The following is a 10,275-nucleotide window of genomic DNA, read 5'->3' as shown; positions in this document are numbered from 1 at the left end:
CCTGTGCCCTTTGCAAACATTTCTTTAGGGTATTCATCTAGGAATGGGAATGCAGGGTCATAGAGTGTGTGGATATTCACCTTTCTGAGATAAAATTGTTTTCCAGAGTAGATGTTACCATTTTATTGTCCCACCACTGTGGGACACAATAAAAATTGTACGTCTTTCTCAAGATCTTGGGCAGGGGAATGACCTAACAAAGTGACATTTTGAGAAGAGACAGCTATATTTATATGTAGGATGGATTTGAAGGAGTAGAGACTTAAATTGAAAATCCAATAAGAAGGCTATAAAAGTACTCCAGGTCTGAATTAAGATCCAAATTTAGCCCTAGCCATTTTGACTCAATGGATAGAGTGTTGGCCTGTGGACTGAAGGGTCCCAGGTTCAATTCTCATCAAGAGGATATACCTCCCAGGTTCAATTCTGGTCAAGGGCACTACCTTGGCCCCCTGTGGAAGGCAACCAATTGATGTGTCTCTCACAGTGATGTTTCTCCCTCTTTGTCTCTCCCCCATCCCCTCCCACTCTCTCTAAAAATCAATGGAAAAATATCCTCAGGTAAAGATTGTATATAATTTAGAGGGTAAGCGATGGATTTCATTTACCAAGTCATTATATTTGGTTATATTTTTATTTAATTTATTTGGGTGACATTGATTAATAATATTATACAGGTTTCAGGTATACAATTCTACAATACATCACCTGTATATTGTATTGGGTGTTTCCCACCTCAAGTCAAGTCTCCTTCCATCACCGTTTATCCCCCCTTTACCTTCTTCTACCTGCTCCCCATACCCATACCCTTTCCCTCTGGTAATCACCATACTGCTATCTATGCCCATGAGTCTTTCTTTTTTTTCTTTGTGTAATCCCTTCAACCATCTCACCCAGCCTCCAAACCACTCCCCTCTGACAGCTGTCAGTCTGTTCTCTGTATCCATGAGTCTGTCTCCACTTTGTTTGTTAGTTTATTTTGTCCATTAGATTCCACATATAAGTGAAATCATAGTGGTATTTGAAACAGAATGAATGGACCTAAGGAGTATTATGCTAAGTGAAATAAGTCATTGTATTTGGTTATTAAGGTGGAAGAGAACATTAAAAATAATCCCGGCATCTATAGCTTGAGCTGGAATTCATTTATTCAAACAATGAATATATACTGAGAATGGACTATGTGTCAAGTGCCATATCTATGTTAAGCAACAGGAATATACGGATGAAATATAGAGCCCGCTCCTCAATGAAGGGAGAACATCAAGTTACTGACAGCTACAGCTACAGTCCGTCAGCATAATAATGAGGATTAGCACAAAGGTGCTTAGAAGTCAGAGAAGGGGCACCTAATCCATCTGGTGGGGCCTTCTGGAGGAGGGGATACCCGAACATCCCTATTTTGAGAAGCAGAAGTTATCTAGGAGAAGAAACAGTAAGAAAGCTCTTTCTAGGCAGAGACTACAAATTCTGGAAAGGCAAGGATGAGTGGTGAGGCTGCTGCTGCATTTGAGACACTGAGTTGCTCCTTCATGACTGATGCCTGATTAGAGTGTAGGGCAACTATTTTATTTTTATTTTATTTTACATTATCTTATTTTATGAAAAGGTTGTAGCAGTAGGCAGGAACTGGATCCTGCCATGCAAAGGAGTTTGGACTTTCTGTTAAGGCAGTGGGGGTGGGCGGGCCTTCAGAGTTCTAGCTCTGTACCCACAGTCAGCCCCCTAGTCATCTTACCCATCCTTTACTTTCAAATGTGGCTCATCAGCATCTTCATGCAGCATCTAGTGATATTCTCCAGTTTCTACTCCTGAAGAAATCACATAAGAGCCTTCCTGGCTGAGGCATACATTGCTTTATTTTTAAGGTCTTTGTACCTCTAGTAGTTTACCACCCCTGGCTTTACCCATCTCCTGCCTAGCTTCCAGCCCTCTTCCTTCACTCGACCATCTGTGTGGTCTCTCTGCCTGCCTGCACTATGACTGGAATGACCATATAATTCGTCATCCAAACTGAGCCTCTTTTGAGAGTGAAATCAAGTGCTATTAGTAATTATTCTGTGCAACAAGGCTAAACCAGGATTATCTCTGGGGAAAGGGTGTCATATGGTCACCCCAGATTTATTGGTAGTACTTTATCTTGGTGTTTGTTGCTTCCTATAAGCAACTTGACAAGCTTCTGATTCCCCCAACCCTCTCTCTTAATGGCTAGATTTTGTACATTTTCTCAGTTGGGCAAGCTTCCTTGCTTAGAGCCTCCTGTTCTTTTTGAATTTGCATTAGATCTTCTTGATCAGATGTCTTTTAAGTCTCTGGGATCTGCTGCCACCTGGTCTTGGCTATCAGACTGGAGACCACAGGCAGTGAGATGGTCCAAATCTGGATGTTGAGTGTGGTCTTGAGAATGTAAATGCCCTCCTGAAATGGATAATGTTTTTGCATAACTTCTAGGTCCAAGGCTCCTGACTTGTTACTTTAAATACCTTGTCTCGTAACAAGGTTAGTATTGTTATACCCATTTGTATGCTCAGAGACATTAAACAACTATTTAAAATCCCATTGGAGTAAGGATGTGACCCCAAAATGTATCTCAGGCTTATGCCCTTTCGACAATACCCACAGGGATTTGGTTCAAAAAGGCAGCTGAGGAGATGTAAGTGCATCCAATCTAGTCGGTAAATAACGAATCAGGAGAATGTTGTGCCAGAAGATGCCCAGGTCTCTCTGAGAAGTGTTCAGATGTCCCTCCAGTGGACAGGTGGACGCGCATGGGCAGCGCTTGGAGACCCAAGCAGAGAGGCAGTTGTGGTCAACTAACATTGCTCTCCCATAAGGCTGATTACAAAAGAAATTAATGAACAAATTTACTAAGGTTTAGGATCACTTAAATAACTTAAATATGTGTACTGTACCACTCACAAGGTATAACTCAGTAAACAAGTATGCGACCAAAATTTCCCCAGGCTTCACTAAATTGTGTTAGAAAAGACATTGGTTATGCAATATTCAAATTTCTCTGGTTAACTGTCCCCACTTCCTGAAGTAAAGCCTGAAGTTCCTGCAAAGTTTCCTCCCACAAGCCTTTGGGGAGGCCTCAGAGAACGCGCTCAGAGATGAACCTGCACACCGGGAGCCTGTCTGGCATGCACCAGCCAGGTGTCCCCTCAGGGGACGCTCCATGGCCTCCTGAGGACTCTGTGAGCCTCCTGCCAGGCTCCACACTGAGTCCTGGAGGTTGATTTCTAAGTGGGCATAGAGATCTATAAGGGCCCGCAGGGACGTGGTAGGAGCTCTAAGGCCCACCTCAACCAAAGCAGTCCCCTTTGATCTGGTTCATAAAGGGTTTGTTTCTGTGTTGGATTTCATTAGAGAAAAATTCAAATTTCAAATAGTAATTTGAAAACTTTCTCCGGAGCCTCCTTGGGGCCGGGACTCTATTGTGTCTCAGGGAAAAGTGGGTGAGGGTTCATTATCCTGCTCGATGTAGAACTTTATCTCCTGGGGAACAAAGGACCGCTGCTCAAACCCCGAATCTCACAAAATTACTTATTAAAATATTTCTGCTATTCTAGCTTCCAGCTCCTTTTTCCAGAGGTGTCAGGCCTGATCCACTGAGAATAAACACCCACCAGTCTGTATCAGCGTCCTCAGTTGCAACTAATTTAATTTTAGTGTTATTATTCTAATAAATAATAGAAAAATAATTTATTAAAGACTGTAAGATTCCCCAGGAGGCCAGAAAGAAGGCGGAGTGGCTCCCCAGCCAGGACCAATGCCCAGAATCACACAAGAGAACTGCTCTGGTAGAAATTGCTCTGTAGCCTCTGATGGTGCTGGCTCTTGGCTGGTGCAAGACCTTGGCTACTCTTTGGGACTTACCTGCTGCCATTCTCACCAGAGTGGACCCCAGGTGGCACGTATTTTTCTGCAACACATGCTTCTGAATCAAAACCTTGCTGAGTGTATGTGATTGTTGGGCTCTGGGTCTCAGCCCAGTGTCCTAGTTACAAAGGAGGTGGGGAATTCTCCAAATGTAGGAAGCATGTTTGTTTGCAATGAGGAACCCTAAAGAGTGGCAACAGGTTCACTTGACCATCACTATCCTCAGATTCCCTTATCCTCACTCCCTACCTCCCCCACCCACAACCATAGTCTCCCTTCTCTCTATATTGAAAATCAAAAACTTAATTAGAATTGAATTCTCCAAGGCCTGTCATCACCAACTCATCAGACATGCCCACACCTGACAACCCCAATAGAGCAACCCCCAGGCTCAAGGTGAAACTTCCTTAAGTGTATACATTGAAACAACAAACCATCCACAAACTAGTGTCTATAAAACCACAGGGGACTAGGAAAAGGCCATCCATAACTAAGAGAGAGCATGGACATGTTTTCATTACAGTGAGAGTATTAGTTTAGGCTACCACCAATTGTAAAGGCCATAAAAAGTCTGTTTAATTGTTTTCTGTTTCTATTTTATTCTTTATTCAGTATTCAACTTAGCTATTCATTAAATGGAGCTAAGCACCATTAAAGAAAGCAGTAAACAAAACCAAATACCTGTTCACAAAGTACTTTTATTCCCCATGAACAGGAATCATATACATAAATAACAAACTCAGATAGTGATATGCATGGGAGGAAACATAAAGCAGGGTTAAGGGATAGAAAGTTCTGGTTTATACTGGGTGATTTGGAAGGTCATATTTGAGCAGAGATCTGACCAATTGGGACACAGTGAGTTTGAAGAGATTTGGGGAGAGAAGTCCCTGAGATAAAAAACACACCATGTGTTGGAATCAGAGAAAGAAGACCAGGGTGGTAGAAAGAAGGCTGAAGATAAAATGAAAGAACAAATGGGTCAAAATAGGGAGGATCTTGTAGGCCACCGTTAGAAGTTAGGCTTTTCTTCTAAGGATAATAGAAAGCCATTGAGTGGTTTTAAGACGCATAGCATGACATGATTTTTTTTTTTTAAAAAAAGCCCAAATACTGTAATGTGATTGAAATTACATTATATATTAATTAAAGATTTACATTTTTAAAGAGGTTTCACTGTGTATGAATAATCTATTACACAGAGTTAGGCTGGAAGTGAGGACGACTCTTCAGAGGTTTTGCTGTAATTCAGGTAGAGAAACAGGTTGGCACTGCATGTATAAATGAGAGATGGAAAGCATCCAGTATGAATTTCTAGAAATTTACGTTGTGGTTGATTATTTTCTGTAAAAATGAATATAACAATATATCCCATTCCATATGTTTCTCTAGAACCTTGCCACTTCTCCATCAGGTGGTGGCATCTATGTCCTGTCCCCTTGAGACTGGGTGGGCTTTTGTTACAGCTCCGATATTGGAATATGGTAGAAGTGACATGTGTCTTCTGAGGCTAGGTCATAAGAAGTGATGCCACTTCTGCCTGTTTTTCTCTGAGCGATGATCACCCTGATATCTCAGCCACCACGCTGTGAGGAAGCCCAGGCCACATGAGAAAACAGAAAGCTGCTGATCATCTTGAGTGAGCCATCTTGAAATGCATTCCTGAATGGAAGCCCGATCTTTCTTATTGCTAGACTTGCTCCAGTCATTGATTTTATCTGCACTGATGTCTCAAACTGTTATTTCATTTGTCTCCTCATTTTGGCTGCTGTTTGGGTTTGTGACTATGTATTAAGTCGATCTGCTATGCCTCTCAATCTCTAGTGCAGGACAATGTCAAATGCTGTTTCTGTCTAGTTAGAATCAGGCAAAGACTCAAAGAACAAAATTGCAAGCTATAAGTGACCCTGAGTTCAGCCTCCATTTTTCATGATTTCTAGAACCTTTCTCCTTGCTTTTTTGTTGTTGTCCCTCCCCCCCCCCACAGTCATCAAATAGTACACCTTTGATAACTAATATGAATCTGTCATTGTGTGCTTTCACTCTGTTCTTGTTGCTCCGCTGCCCTCTAGTGGCCACTAGCCACATTGCTCCATTTAGAACCTCGATGTGCCAAGCAAATAAATAAATAAATAAATAAATAAATAAATAAATAAATAAATAAATAAATAATTGGCACTTAATGCCTGGTGGGAAGTACTCTAAACACTTCATATGTAAAGACTCTTATTCCTGGCAATCCTATGAGATAGGTACTACTTTTAGCCTCACTTTAAAGATGATAAACAGAGATGCAAGAATCAAGTAATTTGTCCAAGGTCCTACAATGGCCAAAGCTGGAATTTGAACCAACGTATTCTTGTTCTAGAGCCTATGTGTTGCAACATCCCCATCTCCTTCATTATGGCAACGCAGACTCCTTAAGTATCCATGTGAGATTTGTTTGTCTCCAAAACTTGTAAAAATAAATTTGCTTTGCAATGTGGATTTTTACCACCTGTCTGGATTATGGCACTAGCTGCCTAAGTAGTCTCCCCATTGCTAGCCTTTTCCCACCTACTCTTGTCTCCATAGTAACCAGAGTTATCTTTTAAAAAGTGACAAGTGAATACATGAGCCAAAGAATACTTTATCTTTTCACCTCTTCTCTATACAGGAAAAATATAAGAACCAGTTTTAGCAAAGGGCTAGATTAGTCAGCTAAGCTAATGAGGTTCAAATAGGCTAACACTCTGAAACCACAATCTAAAATAGAGTCTATTAATATGTGGTTATCACACTTACAATATGCAGTGTTTATCTCTGAGTGCCTTTAGCCTTTATATTGTTTACCATCACATACTTATTCTGCAAGGAAGAAAGCACATCTTCTCTATTTTAGGAGAAGACATTCCACATTACAAAATAGTGCTCTGGGTTAAAATCACACAGCTAACACGGCACAGGGTTGTGACTCCTGAGATCAAAATAGTTTTCAAAACCGGTATCAGTGTGTGCAGTGTAACCTCTTAAATACAACCTGAAACAGAATGTGAACATGTGAAACAGGTAAAGCTGCTCAAGTTGAATAGTGGACATTAAATGAAGGGGGTATGTGCTTGGCCAGCTGTAAAGACTTTGTAAGCAAAGCCGAGAAACTTCTTGGGCTTGGGTTCATGTGTGTGATGAAGAGCAATTACCAGCAATAGAAAGGGGGTGGGGAGAGGAGCTGCCAGTCTCAAATCTGTAATCAGTATTTGTACTTGTTTCCCACATTCCCCAATTCCTTTCTTTATTGCTGGGCATTCTAGTTTTCTATGTTATATCAAAGTAAAAGAAAAATAAGGGATTTTGAAATTCCCATAAAGTTACCATATGACCTCACCATGGAGGAGCTCTAGAACTTTTGCACCTTCCAGACATGATCTCCAGTGTTGGTCCTTTGGTTTTTCACTCTGTGTTGAGCCATATGAGACTCTTCTGAGGTTTAAGCTCCCTTGCCTGGTGGGTGGAAATGGGGGGAAAGATGCAAATGAGAATTTAGCTTATCGAAAGTACATCTGGCCCAGCAGGTGTGGCTCAGTGGTTGAGTGTTGATCTATGAACCAGGAGGTTGTGTTTCTATCCCAAGTCAGAGCACATGCCCAGGTTGCAGGCTCAATTCCCAATAGAGGACGTGCAGGAAGCAGCCAATCAATGATTCTCTCTCATCATTGATGTTTCTATCACTCTCTCCTACTCCCTTCCTCTCTGAAATCAATAAAAAAATATTTTTTATTAAAAAAAGAGTGTGTTCAGGAGGTCTTTTCTGGATTCAGAGCTGTGCACCAGGCTGGTATGTAAAAAAGACCCAAAAGAGTCAAAAGAAGCAGCAAGAAAGTCACTAAAGGTTCTTAAATCAAACCTAGCTTCTGTCTTTCCAGTCCTTGTTGCCGAGAGCAAAATCACTGTTTTCACTTCAGTGTGAATCTAGATCACTGGGGGAGATGATTTCAGATAAATATTCCCTTACCATTAAACTAGAGGCCCAATGCACGAAATTCGTGCAAGGGGCCCCTTGCAGCCTCAGCCAGCCCTTGCAGCCTCGGCCGGCTCTCACAGCCATTCACAGCCTTGGCCGGCCCTCACAGTCCCAGCTTCATCTGGAAGGTTGTCCGGATGGTCGTCCAGACAGTCATTCTGCTGTTCAGTCTAATTAGCATATCAGCTCTTTATTATATAGGATGGATAGCTGTCTGCTTGTTTTTGTTGTTTTAAGAAACCTTCTGGGTGATTCTGATGCAAGCAGATCTCATGCAAACAATGCTGACATACAGGTTGGCAAGATATTTTGGAACTTATTAAGTAGTATTAACATTATTTCCTGTTTTATTCTTTTAATATTGGTCTTTTGGGTTCCTCCCAAGTTAGTGTGTGTGTGTGTGTGTGTGTGTGTGTGTGTGTGTGTGTGTGTGTGTGTTTAAACATAAGCTTGAGACCTGTGGGAAAAACAAATTACTATGATTGCATTGGCCCCGAGGATTGAACTATCTTCAGATCCAAAGGTTTTGACAGACACAAATGATTTATTCTTGCTTCATTCTGTAATACACCCCAAATGCATTCACCTGCTATGCCATTTCCTCCTCTTCATTTTCTACTATGAGCTTTGAAAACCTGTAGTTATAAATCTCATGTCTCTTAGACGTATGCCATGGCTCATTCCTGTCTCTGCCTCCCAGCATTGGAAGAAAAAATTGATATTTTTGTGATAATATAATTGCTTCTACCTCCAATATCCCTGCTCCGTGGTGACATCTGTAAGGAAATAACTCGGAAGGGGAAAAATACACATGTTCTTGGATGTAAGGCATGCACTGAAAGTCTCAGAAAATTTGAGATGTTGAAACAATTGAAGACAAGGGCACTGCCTTATGAATATAGTGCCATGAGGGATTTTCAAAAGTCTTATAAAGCACTTGTTTTCAGTGTTCCACTACATTTATAATTCTGCAGCTCATCGGTGGAAAATATGATTCTCTGAGAGCCAGCCCTGAGCCAGCCCTGAAGGTGCCAGGGTGCAGTGATGGGTTATCTCCTAATGGAGTGCTCCTCCCAGCCTCTACACTTCACTTTTCCAGATCACAGGGTTCCAAGACATCAAGTTTGACTTAGAGGCAGTCCTTCAAGGGGTCACTAAGGCTTATGACATTCAAATAGTAAAGACTAATTTGGTAGCTTTCTAGAGAGAAGACCAGATTTACTTATCAATGTTAATAGGTAAATACTTTCATTAATGGCAGCCAGTGGACCATAACACACCATAATGTAAACTTAGAAAATTATACTCTGTGTTCAATTAAGTTGTTTTTCCACTTGGTCAAGTTTGATATAGTTGTCCATTCGCCATTCTTATCAGTCATATGAAGGCTTATCTCAAGGCTGGAAGACTGGCCCAGAAATGTCCAACCCATTCAGAGTTTAGTCTCAGATTTCCAGGCTTGTATATTTATAAATCTGGGTTGGTTCTAACCCAAGGCTGGAAGGCAAGGCACAGAAATGTTCAGGGCACAGGGATATGTGTTCTATCTCTGGGAAAGAGCAAATAACAAAGACTCCAAGTCTAGAAAAATTGCACTCCTATTTAGATCCTGGAGTCCTTAGACATATTTTAATTTGAACAATATTTATTTAGCATAAATATGAGACAAAAAGTATGTAGGCAAAAAATATAAGTTAGTAGGCAAAAATATGAGTATTTAAAGTATTAGTAGCTATTGTTAAATTATTGTACTTGATCATGACAATATGTATAATTTGACCACTTATTTTCCTCCTGACAGTGACCTAAGGACTGGGATAGGAAGTGTAGGGATGATCAAGGGATACCATAGAAAGTCCTTACCCTACGGACCATTAAAAAAAAGTAAAGAAACAGAGAGATATTTAAGTATCAAATTAGATGGTAATGTCCATGTGATTTTAAAAAATCAGATAAAATAGATTAAAGATTAAAAAATAAAATCGGCTATTTTCTGCAAATATATTCCCCAAATGATATAACTCCCAAACCATTTGGATCTTGGTATTTATGATGATTATTGTTAATAATACTGCCCATGATAATTGACTAACTGAAATGAGTTCTTCTACACCATAAGAGTCATTATGAAGATTAGAAGTTATTAATCTGAAATTGTAAGAAAGTTCAAAACACTAGTGATCCTGAGACGACGCTAATGAAAAGGAAGAAAGGTACCCAACACTTACTGACCGCGTACCATGTGCCAGGCGCTTTGATTACAGTCTCTTCTTCTTTTTTTCACTTCTGGCATGACTTAGAAGGAGGATACTTTACCAGCAATTCTCTGAAATGAGAGACAGTTTTAAAGACAGAAGATTAAAATCGAAAAGCTAGCATCTAGAAAGCCCTTC

Source organism: Myotis daubentonii, chromosome 2, assembly GCF_963259705.1.
Source record: "Myotis daubentonii chromosome 2, mMyoDau2.1, whole genome shotgun sequence".
Classification (NCBI taxonomy): Eukaryota; Metazoa; Chordata; class Mammalia; order Chiroptera; family Vespertilionidae; genus Myotis; species Myotis daubentonii.
Note: the sequence above shows the minus strand (reverse complement) of the source record.